A 15884-nucleotide genomic window follows, 5' to 3' on the forward strand; every position below is an offset into this window, starting at 1 on the left:
GACATTCTCGCAGCACTTCCATCTGATTATTATATCATAGCTGAGAATCGTCCGGTGGGTAAAAGGGGTGGGGGAGTGGCAGCTATCATTCGCAAAGAGCATACATTTATACAATTGCCCTCTCTGACCCTGAGTGACACGGAGAATATTGTAATGAAAATGGACACAGCTGGTGGGGCTCTGTTACTTGTCTTGCTCTATCGACCTCCCCAAACCATGACTACTTTCCCAATGTTGTTGGCAGAACAGATTGCACATCTTGTGACGAAATACCCCAAAATACTCCTGGTTGGGGACTTAAACTATTGGTTTGATAATACCATCAGTGACCCCCTGGCGCTGGAACTTTCAGAATTACTTTCCAACATCAATTTAACTCAGCATATACACGTGGCTACACACGAAAAAGGTCACACGTTAGACCAAATTTGGTCGCTTAACCTTTCCTGCTCATTGTCATCCATTATGCCCTGCATTTGGTCTGACCATTTTTTTATCCAGTTTGTGCTAACTATTGGTGGGCACACTAAAATTCCACCTCTGGCGGGCGGAGAAACTAGGGCATGGAAAGCCACTAATATACCTGCCTTTATTAAAATACTGGCATCCACGGCACCAGTATCTAAGAAGGAGGTAAACCTTATGGAAGAGGAGATCTCACACTGGCTCTCAAAGGCCACTGACTCTCATGTACCCTTAACAAAATTCACACGTGCACGTACTAGAGATGCGCACAAGTGGTTCACCTCGGATCTTAAGAATCTAAAACTCAAGGTACGTCAGAAAGAGAGAAAATGGAGAACAAAATACAAGCCCCAAGATAAGGAGGAATATACTGCGGCTCGCAAAAATTACTTGAAGATTATTCTACAAAGTAAAATTAATTAGTTCTCTGGGAAAATTTTAAACTCCCAAAATAAAACTAAAGACACTTTCAACATAGTAAATGACCTGTGTAATAGCGAAAGAACTGCGCTTCCTCTGACGACCTCGCAGGAGCTTTGTGATTCTCTAAACGATTTCTTCATAGATAAAATTGCCATCATAAAAATAAATATACAAAGTCTCCCTGGTGGGGATCCTATTGAAGATATCTATTATAATCCAGCCTCTCTAGATACTCTACCTCCTATTGATGAGAAGACCCTCTCAGAACTTCTTTCGCGTGTCAAATCGGGCTCGCCTTTTGATAGTTGACCCCCTATATCCTAAAGGAGGTGTGCTTAGCTATTCCATCAGGAATCCTTCCTCTTCTGAATGAATCACTCAGACAGGGTAAGGTTCCTGATAGGTTTAAAAATCCCACTGTGATTCCACTACTGAAAAAACCAGGAGCCGATCCCCTAGTTTCAGCCAACTATAGACCTATCTCTCTCCTTCCTTTTTTTTCTAAACTGGAGGCACATGTATCCAGGTGTTTATCTAATTTCATTGAAAGTTCGGAATATTTAGAACCAAACCAAGCGGGATTCCGACCATCTCACTCAACGGAAACTGTCATTCTGGCCGTCCAGGACACGCTAAGATCTAATGCTGATAAGGGCATCCATCAGGCCCTGGTGCTCCTTGATTTGTCGGCCGCGTTCGACACGGTTGACTATAACATCCTGATCAACCGTGTCGAGCAGGCTGGCCTCAGGGGCCCCGCTTTGAACTGGATTGCCTCTTTCATCACAAACCGCACACAGTCAGTGAGATTAGGATCTTTCACAGCCCCCAAGATGTCATCTACTTGTAGTGTTCCCCAAGGTACGTCACTTTCCCCTTTATTATTTAATCTTTATCTTCGCCCACTGATTTATTCTTTAAAAAACTACAAACTAACCATATACAACTATGCTGATGATCTTCAGTTAATCATTCCCCTAAATTCCCCGAACTCAGCCGCTGAATGCTCGGTCGTAATGTCACATATACAGAGATGGATGACCCTAAACCATCTTAAACTTAACCCAGGCAAGACAGAACTGATCTTGCCTGGGGAAAGTGGACTGAGCTGGGGTCGACAGTGCTGGCCAACTGATATGGGAATCCCTCCTACAAAGACCCAATCGGTCAAAAGCTTAGGGATAACACTTAATGAGGATCTATCTCTTAAAGGGCAGGTAGGAATGGTGGTTTCCTCTAGTTTTTTTCAACTTAGGAAGATCGGGAAAATTGCCCACCTTCTAACACACCCTGCACTTATTCAAGTAGTGATTGCCCTTGTCCTCTCCCGACTAGATTTTTCTAACAGTCTCTACTTGGGTCTTCCGATTGGCCTACTAAAACGCCTCCAGATGGTTCAAAACCAGGCAGCAAGGCTCATCTGGAAGCAACCGAAGTGGCAATCAATTAGAGCTGGGTTGGAAAAACTCCACTGGTTGCCAGTGGCCCAGCGAATTGCTTTCAAAACAGGGTGCATCACCTTCAGGGCACTTCATGATAATGTCCCTATATTCATTAGGCAGTCCATTACTAACTATACACCTCAGCGTAACCTACGCTCTATACATCTAAGCCTTGCAAACGTCTCTTCATTTAAGAAAAAACGCCAGGGTGGCAGCTGTTTTTACCATCAGGCCGCCTCTTTTTGGAATGCTCTTCCACTCTTTATTAGACAGAGCAATGACTTATTGGCATTTCGAAAGTCCTTAAAAACGTGGCTTTTCCAACAGGCTTACGCTTAAGAATTGTGTCTAGTGTCTTGATCCTATAGCGCCAAGAAACCCAAGGGTGTATGTGCGCTCAAGAAATTGTTATTAACATAACATAACATGTGGTGAGCGAGCTAGAGAGGTGTGCCTGTTGTAATGGCTTAGTAGATGATGTGGAGGTTTTGAAGATGGTGGTGGCTGGCAAGGGAAACATACAGCGCAATATGTGATGCAGCACACGCTACAAAATTCGTTTTATTAATTAAATTGTTTACTTACCTCCAATTATCCATATGCCGGTTTTTAGCACCCCACCTCTCTGCCCCACCCCAACTCCCTACATGGGCCGCGGCTGCGTATTTGCCTATTTTGCAAGGCTTTTATGTCCTTAAATACACGCTTGGCGCCCTGGAAGTAGACATACTATCATGTGATACTACATTGTATTTATGGAATATTACCAGTAAAAAAAACAAACGAGTTCAAATTCAGATTTTGTGAATTGAGTATGTGAATTTGAACTCATATATTATGTCATTTGCGCACCTTAGTCGAACTTTGGTGATCATATGGCTTTGTTAATTGGGCCAATAATCTTTCAGTTTTCAATCTTTTATTCTGCAATCTTGCACAGTACTTACTGTTCCCTGTATGATTGAATATGTTCTAAACATTGGGCTACCAAAATTCTATTATGGAACATTGCTGGCTGTATTCCTGCATCAAATACGGTTTTTGCATGACCTAAGTTTTCTGCCATGTTCCAGAGGTATATAGCCTGTTGGTTTGATTCTTACCTGCAATAATCCTTATGCCACCTCAGCCCTTTGAGAATCCTAAACATACTTCAATTGTTGGTGGTTTGGAGTGTAACTGAGTGACGGAGATCACCATTCTTCGTCTGTACTCCAAATACCATGCTTTCTATAAGGCACTTTTTTAATCTGTAGTTCCTGGTGTTAGCTTTAAAATCAAGGTGATTAAAATATTAGCTCAATCAATTTCAGTTCCAACGTATCCTTTCCCAATCGTTAAATTTACAAAACACATTCAAAATAGGCATATTTCTTTTGCCATGTGCTTTGTCCAGTGTATTTTGTTTCTTTCTATAAATAACACAGCTTTAATTCTGTATCCATCATTTTTTTGTGCAATACAACCAGTTCACCCCCAAAACATTTTCACAAAAATCCTTCAAAATTAGAATTAAATAAATGTCAGTCTGAGGCGAAGGTTTAAAGTCGGAGAGTCCTAAACCAGACTTTAGGATTCTGTGTTATGAGCTCAGCTCTATTGTGAGCACTTATGAGCAGAGACTAGAAATATACATATTTTCCTGACAGTCACGTATTCTCTTAGCAACAAAATGACCACTTAAACTAATCAGTTACACAATTTAGACAAAAAAACGAAATCGAGCCTTTTCATCACACGTTTGTAATATTTCATGAAAGAGAAAATTGAGCACATTGTTTGTGATGCTTTCTTCCCCAAAAATGAAAAATTCAGATCATTGGATAATAAAAAATGCCTTCTGAAATTACTCAATATAACGTCCTCTCTGGGATTCGAGTGATCAAGCCAAACTTTATGAACTTGCTCAGCCTCGTTTCTAAGCAAGCAACAGAAACCACATGCCTTCAATACCACCCACTGGGACCATTGCCAGAACAAGTCTCACAAACTCTCTAGGGACCCCTTAAACGCATAGGAAAACACTTTTTTTTGTACTTTTGAAGGGAACCCACCAGATTTCGAGTATCCTAGACCAATTTGTTGTCAGCCAATTTATCCATTTTTTCTTGGTTTGCGCTTTGGATTCATTGTCTCACCTAGCTTTAGTTTTATGTACCATTTGTCCCAATATTTTTAAGCTAATATCCTTATGGGCTGCTCATCCTGCCTGCTAACACTCCCAGTCTTTGTACTTGTATTGCCTGGCAATATGAGCTCCGCATTGCTGAGATGGCAGAGAAAATAAAAAGTTTATGCAGTGTTGTAATGCTGATCGATGTTATTTAGCACAGCACCATTGGCCTCTAAATTTCTCTAAAGTTATTCATCTTCAGAACTTGCTAAATTTGAGCTCAATGTACTGCTAAAGATTTCTTCTACAGTCCTCCTACCCTTTTCTAGTAGACATTTTAAAATACATGTATATCATTCATGGCAGACAGAGAAGACCTTATCCTCTCAGCTGGTCTTATTACTTTCATTTCACTTTTTAACCATTCCAACTTGTATGCCTTCACGTTCAAGACTTTTATAATGACAACTGGCTTTTTGACCCTTTACCTTTTTTATTTGCCACTTCCTGGTGCCTCATTAATTCAAAATTAATTCTTAAATAGGCGATGATCACTCATTTAGCGAGGTTTTTTCTGTCGTGTGCAACAGTTTCTAATCCATTGCTCTGCACATTTTTGCTAAGTGTGTTAAAGGTATGTGTGGACCGCATTATTTTTTCTTGACATGCATGTGCTTTTCCTTTCCTTATTTTATAAATCTCCTGTTCCTATGAGATCTAGGCTCTACACTTCAGTAATGGTCACTTTTGATCCTGTAAATCTATATTATTGGATAAATGAATATTTCATTTCAGCCTTTTGATCCCATGCAGGATCCCCCTTGATTCTTCCATTTAACATCCTTTGATTATTTATGCTTTTCACCTTGAGCAGTTTCAATTCTTCATGTCTAATTCTGCATTAAGAGTTGTGAATATTGGTTTGCCCTTATGGGGGCATCTTCCTCTATGACAATTTCTATATCTCATTTATATCTGACATTCATGTCTAAGCGGCATATCACTCTTGGTTTTGGTCACTTAAGCCATTCACTAATCCTCCAAATGTATAAAGTAGTTTCTCCTTCCTTATCTATCCAGCGTCCACGTGCTTACTTATGATTACCAACCCCCTAAGAACCTTCTTGCGCAGAACTATTGATTTTGAAATAAACCCCTGTAGAAACCACCTGATTACTCCCCATCTCCTTTGGACTTCCACCAGCCTACTAAAAGCTGTGAAATTATCAAGCTAGGCATCTCTGCTCTGCCATTGCTTCTACGCTAGTAAATTATCTGGAGTTCTTTAAGGACAATCTGACTTTTTTAACGTTTTTTTTCTTTTAGCCCAGTACCTTACCTAGAAAGCAGTGAAAGGCAGTGATCCTCCACATTAGGGTTTATCTAGTATGCTAGGGTGTATGACTCCTGGGAAAAAAACACAGTTGATGGACAGAATGTAGAACAATGTCATACATTCACCCCAGTACAAGGATCTGGGCCTAAATCCATCGTTTTTTTGCACTCCACACCACCCTGGGTTAGACACTGGCTATATGCAAATCAGCTCTGACCCTGTGCCTAATGGGAACAGTCCAGTCTGAACTACCAAGCCATGTCTTTCCCAGACCGGAATCAAGCATCCAAGGACCGGTTTCTGGCTATCAGCCTTCATCAGCCTGGATAGCTTGACTCCAGTGGTGCGGAGATCCTGGGACTCACGTCTGAGCATACCCAGCCCACTCGGGGTGAAAATTGCAAAAAACACAGTTGATGGACAGAATGTAGAACAATGTCATACATTCACCCCAGTGCAAGTATCTGGGCCTAAATCCATCGTTTTTTTGCACTCCACACCACCCTGGGTTAGACACTGGCTATATGCAAATCAGCTCTGACCCTGTGCCTCATGGGAACAGTCCAGTCCGAACTACCAAGCCATGTCTTTCCCAGACCGGAATCAAGCATCCAAGGACCGGTTTCTGGCTATCAGCCTTCATCAGCCTGGATAGCTTGACTCCAGTGGTGTATGACTCCTGGGACCTATGTCAGTGGGTCTTTGCTTTATTTTCTTTCTGCAGCACTTTGACCTTTCGTCCACTTCTCTCTCATCACATCTCATACTATTCCAGCACTCGCCTCTCATCCTTCAGCTGTACAAATAGGATTTGGCAATTTGAATGTAAGGTTATCCAATTGTCTCTGATGTACCTTTCTCATAATACCACATGTTGGTATTGACATGCCTAGCTTCTCCTTTGCACTAGCTTTATATTCCGTCTGTGTCACTCTATCGCTCATTTCTTGCAGATCATCAGCACAGGCGAAATGTCAAAGCAATTGGCTTGCATACATACAGTTGGCCCTTTCAAAAACCACCAACCTTGTTATTAGTTGAATTCCTCCTTTGATAGTACTCGCATTCCTTACACATCTACAGGTAAACAATAGACAAAAGCTAGGCCTCTCAATCTAGTGAGCATTAAGGGTGTGGCCCATCTTGTTGTATAGCTCCTATATATCCTTATATCGTGTTAAGTTAGCATAGGTACATTTGAGATTTAAACGCCATTTTTCCTTTCTTGCAACTTCTGCACACGACCCTTAATTGTTGACTTAGCTTTCAACCTAGTGGTTTGCCGTGGTGTATGTGAGAATAATATGTTATTGCTCTGATATCAGTTTTGTTTAATAAACCATGTCTGCACGGAGAGTGCTGAAGTTTCAGGAGCAACACGATATGGAATTGTTATGAGGTCTGATCTCCACGCCTTCATAGTCATAACACAAGTGCAGCCTTTGCCAACTTGGGCTTGAGGCGGGATTGATATTGCTTTGCACGAGAATTGTTAACACACTTGATGCGGTGCACATGCAGAGAGAGCTGGTGTATGCTGATGTGATTCCTTCATGCTAGGACACTAAGGTATGGGCCCGCCCTAAAACAACCCAAAGAGACCTTCTTAGCTAATAAAATAATATATGTGTTAGGGAGGGTGAGATATAAGTGTTGTTAACTCTTATTCATTACAGCATGTTAACATGCTGTCACCATTCGCTTTTTATGTCTTAGTAACTATGCTGATAATTTTGATACTGATAATAAGTATACTTGTATTATCTAAGATATTGCGCCTGAGAAGACGGCATTAGTAAATAAACATTTCAAATGCACATGTCTTCTTTACTCCATGTTCTGGTTTGTAATGATAATATAACGAAAGAGTGTTCATGAGTCCCACGCACCCTGAGGTACTGTAAGTTCATGTTCTGGTTTGTCTAAACATTGGGAGTTTGATATGTCCAATGAGACACTGTAGCTAGCTCGGTAAGGGGTGAGTTGGTTGCTAAGGTAAGTTTTGGGACACCCTAATTTGCCGAGGTTCCACTCCTCTGTGCACAGTTCTGTGTGAGTACAGAAACCCTGCAACATGGCGCCCAACGGTTTCGGTGGTCTTATATCATGACACTCGAGTAGTTTATCGTTCATGCCTTAACCCCTTCACGTCCGTTTCCGGAAAACGGGGTGTTGGTGAAACCTACCTATTTTTTGAAATAGGTCTTTATTCAAGCTTGATTCTTACCTAAACGGTTTCTTTGAATTCCTACCCAGTTGTGCTACAAAGTATTCTTTGTTTTTTCTTGTTTCCAATTCTGTAATGGCGGCAGCGGTGGCTATTGCACAGCATAGTCGCGTAGCGGTACGCAACCATCTTCAGACGTACCAGGTCCCAGTAGATGGGATGGCTGTGATTTTCGTGGTATGTGCAGATCCGGCGTTTCCTTACGAGTTGTTTTACTCTTGGGTTACGTTTCCGGCTGTGGACGCTAATTCTGGTTTGTTCCACTCCTACACCGCCTCGGATGTCCCGGCTGAATATACGCCGTACAGGGCATTGGAAATACCTATTGATCATTGGCAGCATCGAGTTTGGTTTGATGGCGCCCTCCCCCACTCTTTGTCCCCTGCGAGGTTAGGTCCACTCTCAATTCCAGGTACTAATTGGCCTGCGTTGGGTGACTTTACCCCGCACCCGAATCACGGGGCTTGTACCCTGGCTGAAATTCGCAGGCTACATGTAGTTTCCATTTCCGTGATTCGTGCTTTAGTGCAATACATCGGTCGACATCTTCCTGGTGGTCCCCAGGGGGGTGCGGCCGCTCCCATGGAACGAGGCGGAATGCGTCTCAATCCAGTGATGGTAAATTCGGTTTTTGGTGCGCGTCCTGTTGACAACGATGACTTCCCATTCTGGCTGGCGGAGAAGTTTGATCAACTGGAGGCGGTTTTTCCGAATTCTACTCCTGCTGATAAACATAGAATGTTAACGATTACTCTACCGAAGGATATTACTCCTGAACTTGCTGACTGTGAAAGCTGGGGAAAAACGTTTGCGGCAGTTTATACAAGGTGCTTCGGCACCCCGTCTATGACTGCCCTGCCTGAAATCATTAGACGTGTTCAGAATGATCACGGTCCAGAGGCAGCGGTTGAATTGGGTATGCGCCTGTGTGGTTCTTTTGAGATTGTAAGTGATCTCATGCTCTCCAATGTTAAAGGAGATGCAGTTAACTTTCAGGTGTCGAATGCTTTGGCTGCTCTGCCCGATGCCGACAAACCCCGCCAGTTAGCAAAGATTGTAGTGGCCGCTTATAAAACGATTGGCCGCACAAGTAGAGGTCTAAAATATTTTCCAGTAAAGGAGAAAAAACAACCACAGGGGCAATCTGCAGTGACAGATGCCCAGCCCAAGTCCAAGAAACCGAATTGGCCTAAAAAACAGACACAGGGGAAGCAGACAACGCAGACTCAGGGTACTTTTCCTGCAATACAGGCTCCTGCGCCACCCGAAAAAGTTTATGATTTGCGCGACCGCGCGATGATTAAATCGCCTGATCGTTTTCAGGGTTCTGATCAACGCTCTCCTCGTTCCTTTCAGGACACATCGGCCCCGAAGACCGGTGGAGGAGGAGGGGGTGGACGTGGACGTGGTGGCCAACAAGGACGTGGTCAGTCCCGCCAGACGGACGGCGCAGTGAAGCAGGAGGATTCTACGCCTAGGCGTCCGCAGTTTGCGAAAAAGAGAGTCGCAGCCTTAACAGCGCATCGATATGCCACAGATAGTGAGAACGCGGCTTCGGAATCTGACGTGGGCTCTGACCTTGCTGGACAGCGCGGCGGAGATAACCATAGTCAGAGAGGCGCTGCGTCCACTACTGAGGGTGACAGCGACTGATGTCTACGTTGTGATAGAAACAGCGGATACGAGACTTGCTCCCCCTGAAAGACTATATGAAATTGTCCTGTTAATTGAAGGTGACATACAGCGTACCGTTAAAGGTGTATTTTGGGAGAATCTGTCTTCTACATATGATATTTTACTTTCGGAGGCTGACTGGCCCCCACCTTTTGTGCTCGCGGCGCCGCGAGGGGAGGAGGTGATCCTACCCAGTTTCGCGAACACTGTCTCGAAAGAGCATGCGCAGCATTTTGCAGAAGAGTGGGCTCGGGCTCTCGCGCCGGCTCTGTACCGTAACCAATGTGGTTGGGATAGATTGTCGCCTTGCCACGAAATTCCGTTGCGGTCTCAGCCGCAGCCTCAACCTCAATATCCCATTCGGCGTGAAGCAAAATCTTCCGTCGCGGAAATCCTTGAACAATTGGAATATCAGGGAGTTATTGAAACGTGTGTGTCACCGATGAATAATCCCCTTTTTACTGTGAACAAACCTGACGGATCATATCGTTTGGTTTTGGATTACCGGCATTTAAACTCGCATTGCCGTAACTGTGCAGTACAGAATACCCACGGCTCTGCCCTAGTGGATAGTCTCGTGCGTAAGCGTTTCAAGACAACGCTGGACATATCCAATGGTTTTTATGCCCACAGATTGGACAGCTTTAGCTCCCAATGGACCAGTTTTACGAGCGCTGGAGTCCAAAAGCAATTCCGGCGTCTTCCAATGGGCTACAAGAATAGTCCTGGTATATTTACCGCTCGAATTGTCTCTATTCTGGAGGCACTCGACCCTGATGCTTTTTTCGTATGTGGATGACATATATCTCACAGACGACGATATCTGGGAGCATCTGTGTCGTGTAAATTCTGTTGTTTGCAACTTCGCAGACATGGGTTACAAATTTAACTTTGCAAAATCGCACATTGCAGAACACACAGTGTTGTTTTTGGGCTATGAGCTCAACAATGAAGGTAGATGTTTGGCTCCTCACTTCTTAGAGAAGTGCGCACAATTACGCGCTCCAACAACTCTGAAAAAATTACAGTCTTTACTGGGCTTTTTGAATTTCGGCAGAACTTACATTCCGGAATATGCCCAGCGTATCAAGCCTTTGTATGCTTTGATACAACCGACTTTCTCAAAATCATGCTGGCTGCCTGAGCATTCAGCCATTTTGCAATCCTTGCAGGCTGATCTGCTCGCTTCTAAATATTTACTGACTCGTGATAACCACACCAACCTGGTAATAAGAATAATTCCTGGGACGGTGGGTTTCACATACCTCACTTTTAATGAAGGTGACACAGTACCTATTGCTTACAAGTCACACTTGTACACTTCGGCTGAGATGCGGTTTCCCACAGTGGAAAAGGTTTTAACTGCTGTACAGATGGCTATTATAAAGGAACGAGCACTGTCTCAGGGGAAACGCATGCTAGTGGTAACACCCTGTCCTCACTTGGAGGCAGTCACGAAAGGCAGTGTACCGGATTAAAGGGTTTGCACCCTCGGTGGATTCAGTGGGCAGCGTCATTGTCATCCACGGATGTCATGTTTATTTTTGACGCTTCCTTACGGTCGCAGGAGTACTTGCAGTATGAATTCGTTCATCCTGCTCCTCTGGCGATGCGACCTTTGGAGGACTTCCATTGCATCATTTACACTGATGGGTCGGCGCAGGTTGCGCATGGCTCTAAACATGCCTACGTTTCCGCATGCGCCATTGTGGTCGGTGCTATGTTGAATGATGAGTTCGTTTCCAGGGAAGTGCACACGTTGCCCCTGGGCGATTGCACCGCACAATTGGCAGAGCTTCGTGCTCTCTTACTAGCTTTGGAGTACGCAGATCCAAGTGTTACTACTCTAATTGTAAGTGATTCTTACTACTGTGTCCAGTCTTACAATGAAAACTTGTTCTTTTGGATTCAAAATGATTTTCATGATTGCAAGGGTAGCACAATAAAACATAAAATGATCTGGGTTCGAGTGGCAGAGCTTAAGGCTATGTTGCCACTCGTTTATGTGATTCATACTCTCGGTCATCAGCGCGTAGGAGTTCACGCTGTTGGCAACTCGCTTGCTGATGAAGCAGCGAAATCAGCAGTATCTACATACTTAGTTGCAGCAGTTACTAGGTCTAAAACCAAGATTGATAGCGACATCTTGGCAGCGATTGCTGCCTCTGAGAAGGGAAGTAAAGATCCTGCGGGATTCCCTTCGAAGTATAAATACCAATTAAGTCCCGAAAAAGTTCCTTTTGTGACAATTCCTGATGTTGGGGAACGGCTGATTGTCAACTCGGATCGCAGAACAGACTTGATTACAGCGGCTCATGAAGGTGTGGCGTCTGCGCATGCGGGCGTCTCAGCCACTGTAACGCAACTACAACAACGTTTCTGGTGGCGGGGACTGTACAAACAGACGCGTGATTATGTCCTTCTTTGTGACATATGCCAGCAGATTAAACCTTCAACTGCTACGCGTCCGCCACAGACTCAGTTGTACATTTCTAATAAACCACTAGGCTGTGTTTATTTAGATCACTGCGGTCCTTTTTCATCTGATACTGCGTATAAGTACATCTTAGTAGCAGTTGACTCATGCACACGCTTTGTGTGGGTATGGCCACATCGCAGCGCTGATTGACGGACTGTCATTAGAGATTTGCGTATCTTTATAGGGATTTTTGCCTGTGGTACCTTCCATTCGGATCAGGGTCCGGCTTTCGCCTCTAAGGCGTATAAGGATGCCATGACTTCGATGGGGGTCCAAGTCAAGTTTTCGTCACCCTACAGACCTGAGGGTAATAGTGTAGTTGAACGCTGCACTTGTGTTATGACTATGAAGGCGTGGAGATCAGACCTCATAACAATTCCATATCGTGTTGCTCCTGAAACTTCAGCACTCTCCGTGCAGACATGGTTTATTAAACAAAACTGATATCAGAGCAATAACATATTATTCTCACATACACCACGGCAAACCACTAGGTTGAAAGCTAAGTCAACAATTAAGGGTCGTGTGCAGAAGTTGCAAGAAAGGAAAAATGGCGTTTAAATCTCAAATGTACCTATGCTAACTTAACACGATATAAGGATATATAGGAGCTATACAACACCCCCCCATGATCCGAGAACGGACTAAATAAGATAACAGAAGTGCCATCACATGAGAGCAGAATCCAATTATAAACGAGCATGAATAAAAATTCAAATATAAAAACTAATGCCAAAAATTAGCCCACAAGTATAATGTGGCTCAAGCCAATAGGCAAGCAAAAATAAAATGTCTTGACCAAAAGTCAATAAAATCAAGGAAATGCTATCAATCAGCATGTCAATTTGAGGCATTGTCTATGATAAGACTGTATATGAAAAGTAAGCCGCAACAGCCTCCAGGAGGAAGTCACTGTCCTCATCCGAAAACAGTTCAGCCATCCAATTTAAAAGATGAAAGGAACATACGTGATCTTCCAGCACCGGATCCTCTATAACCATCAGAGGACAGCTCGGTGGGTTTTCAAGAAAACTTCGTTCCAAGAAATTTCGCGCTGCCGACAACACATCCCAGGGACCCATTAGTCCATGTGCCACCGCCAAGGCCATAATCCTTTCGTCAGAACAAACCAACTCGTGAGCAATGATAGGACTCATCAGTTGATCAAAATCGACGTCAGAAGATATTGGTCCGCAGAGACACAAATCAATGGCCCAAAGGAAATCACAGGTCAGGCAGCGAAATACAGGCTGGACACAGGTGAAATAGGAGAACCGAAAAGATAATCCAAACGCCGTGCTTAGAGTCGCCAACGGCAGTGTGCCATAATAATCAAGCATGCGGTTGCGAAACCGCGTCAGTAGCAGCTGAGCGTGGTCTTGCACAGGAAGGGCATCCATATTTAAAAAGGCAGAAAACCACCATATCCATATTTAAAAAGGCAGAAAACCACCAAAGCGCCAGCCGCTAATGCAAGTAAGAACGGGAACCCTCCAAATAACGATGAAAAAATAGAATGGAAGAAGGCAGGGATGACTCCAAAAATCTTCTCAAAGGAAGTCACGAGACCACCGCTAATAACTTTAAAAAAATGTGCTAGGCCCGTTGTGGAGGATGCGTTAAAGATAGAACGGACCATGGCTCCGAAATGCAAAGGCAAATCAGTATTTAAAAGAGCCTGAACCTCCGTACGGGTGTTAGCAATGTGAAGCACGAAAGTTTCACGGGCCGAGCTCAAGGCCACCTCTTTCTGGGACAATAGAGCTCTTATTCTAGCCATGCCGCTGAATTCTGCTCCCAAGGTCGGTATCTGTGGCCAAATGGAAGACTCCCTATGTTCACGTGTGGGAGGATAAAGAACATTTCTGCAGCAAATAACTCGCTCACTAACTGTTACTATGAAAGCTATACCTTTTAATTAAACCACAACAGTTTTCATTATTGAGCATTAAATAACTACCATTCTCTAACAATTTAAACGTGGGGATGATAGCAGGAACTGGCGTGCCCTGTAAAACGCAAGCCATATTCGGTCGGTCCTTGTTACAAGAACCGTGTAGCTGTATGTGTCTGCACATTAAAGAATGATCTGGCATCTCAGTACACTCATCCCCTGTTAGATAAACTTCTTGTTCATCCTTGAAACATCTGTATGTGTATGGGAGTGACCAGACCTCATGAAGAAAACCGCTACCTAAGGGTTCAAAACGACCTATTGGCACATATTTCATACAATTTGAAAACTTATATAAAGCAAAAGGCAGTGTTATTAAACCGTGGATAAGCCACGTAGCAGTAGTGGCTTCTGCCACAGAAAAAGGTAAATATTCCAACCTTTCAATATGGACCATAGAAAAGGAAGCATCACGCATTGAAAGCAAGCGTTGTTTGTCTGTCAAATTAAACGGTGAAAATAAAGAGGAAATGTTCATGTATCCCCAGGGAACTTTACCCATTTTCAGAGTCTGAAGTGTCCATGCAAACTGCATGATTGACCGTAATTGATTTTGACCATGGTATAATACTGACACTTCATCATGCACAATATCAACAACAGACGACACAATATTATCTAATGTGTAAATTCTAGAGGAAAGCATGTTAATGCTATTGTCAACAACTGCAAGAACTTTCTCAAGATTCGCCTGATCAATAGCCCTAAGGCGTGAAGCAGCCTCAATCTGTGAGAGTTTCCAAATTTCATTGTAAACCCCATATAACCACCTTTTCGACCTGCCACTAGCTGGGCCTTTAATGAAATCATTCAAATCCACGTCTGCATTCAGTTTGGAAAGGTGATACTTAACCGCAGGTAAAGTTGAATGTTTCAGCCAAGCTTGACACAACTTGCCCACAGAGTAAGAGGTGACAGTATGACTCAAATCAAACCGGGGATCAGATCTAACAGTCTTAAAACCGTCAGTTATATTTAAAAACCTTTTTTGGCAAGAATCAGCACTACGGTGCCAAAGCAGCCAACCCTTGGCATTCATACTGGAAATGTTAAAGGAGGAATTAAGAAGCAGAGCCTGTATATCTTTAATGGACAATTGAGTAAAATTACTCCAATCCTCATATTCCTCCAACTCCGGGAAAGACGGGGTGTTTAACCTTTTAGATGTAGCCAATCCAAAGCATGTGGTCTGGGAAATGGTTTCATTTAAAAACAACATATGATTCGGGATGAGACATGCACGGTGCAAAGCCTCAGTGCCTTGTACCTGCCAGGCCCTTGAACCCCAAACCGATTTAAGGTCTATGGTTTCCTTCCATAACTCATAGCCCCCAGTAACCAATTGATCTAGGAAGGCCTTCGAGTACAACAATTTTGTATCGGTAAGTCTAACCTTGGACAGTGGCTGTTTGTGAAATTTAAAATAAAAGGACTCGTCATTGGACTTATTAAAGTCAGTGAAATAAGTATACTTTTTTAGAAACGTTTCTGAACTTCCTTGTGTAGGTGCCGGGCAATGTTCCCACTGAGTAAAATTAACAGCCTCCCTTCGGGAAGATGTTTTGTGTAAGAAGTGATTGCCATAATGTTGGTAACAGAACAATTCACCATAATTAGCAGATTCTAAATACAAATCCTCAGCATCAAAAGCATCATAGTATTTCAAATCAGAAAACAAACTTTCCACAGCATTAACATCCCAATCATCAGAACGAATGTTTTGTTTCACCACATCCCCCATATTAACTCTTAGTACATTAGGAACATTAAC

The 15884-nt window shown here is 43.3% G+C and overlaps 1 protein-coding gene across 1 annotated transcript in view; it reads left to right on the top strand.

The window, feature by feature from the left end:
* The window catches only part of CNTN5 (contactin 5), a 2147338-nt gene that overhangs the window by 332765 nt on the left and 1798689 nt on the right, over positions 1 to 15884 (top strand). The gene's annotated exons all lie outside the window — the stretch shown is intronic.

The sequence above is a fragment of the Lissotriton helveticus genome, chromosome 8, assembly GCF_964261635.1.
Source record: "Lissotriton helveticus chromosome 8, aLisHel1.1, whole genome shotgun sequence".
Lineage (NCBI taxonomy): Eukaryota > Metazoa > Chordata > Amphibia > Caudata > Salamandridae > Lissotriton > Lissotriton helveticus.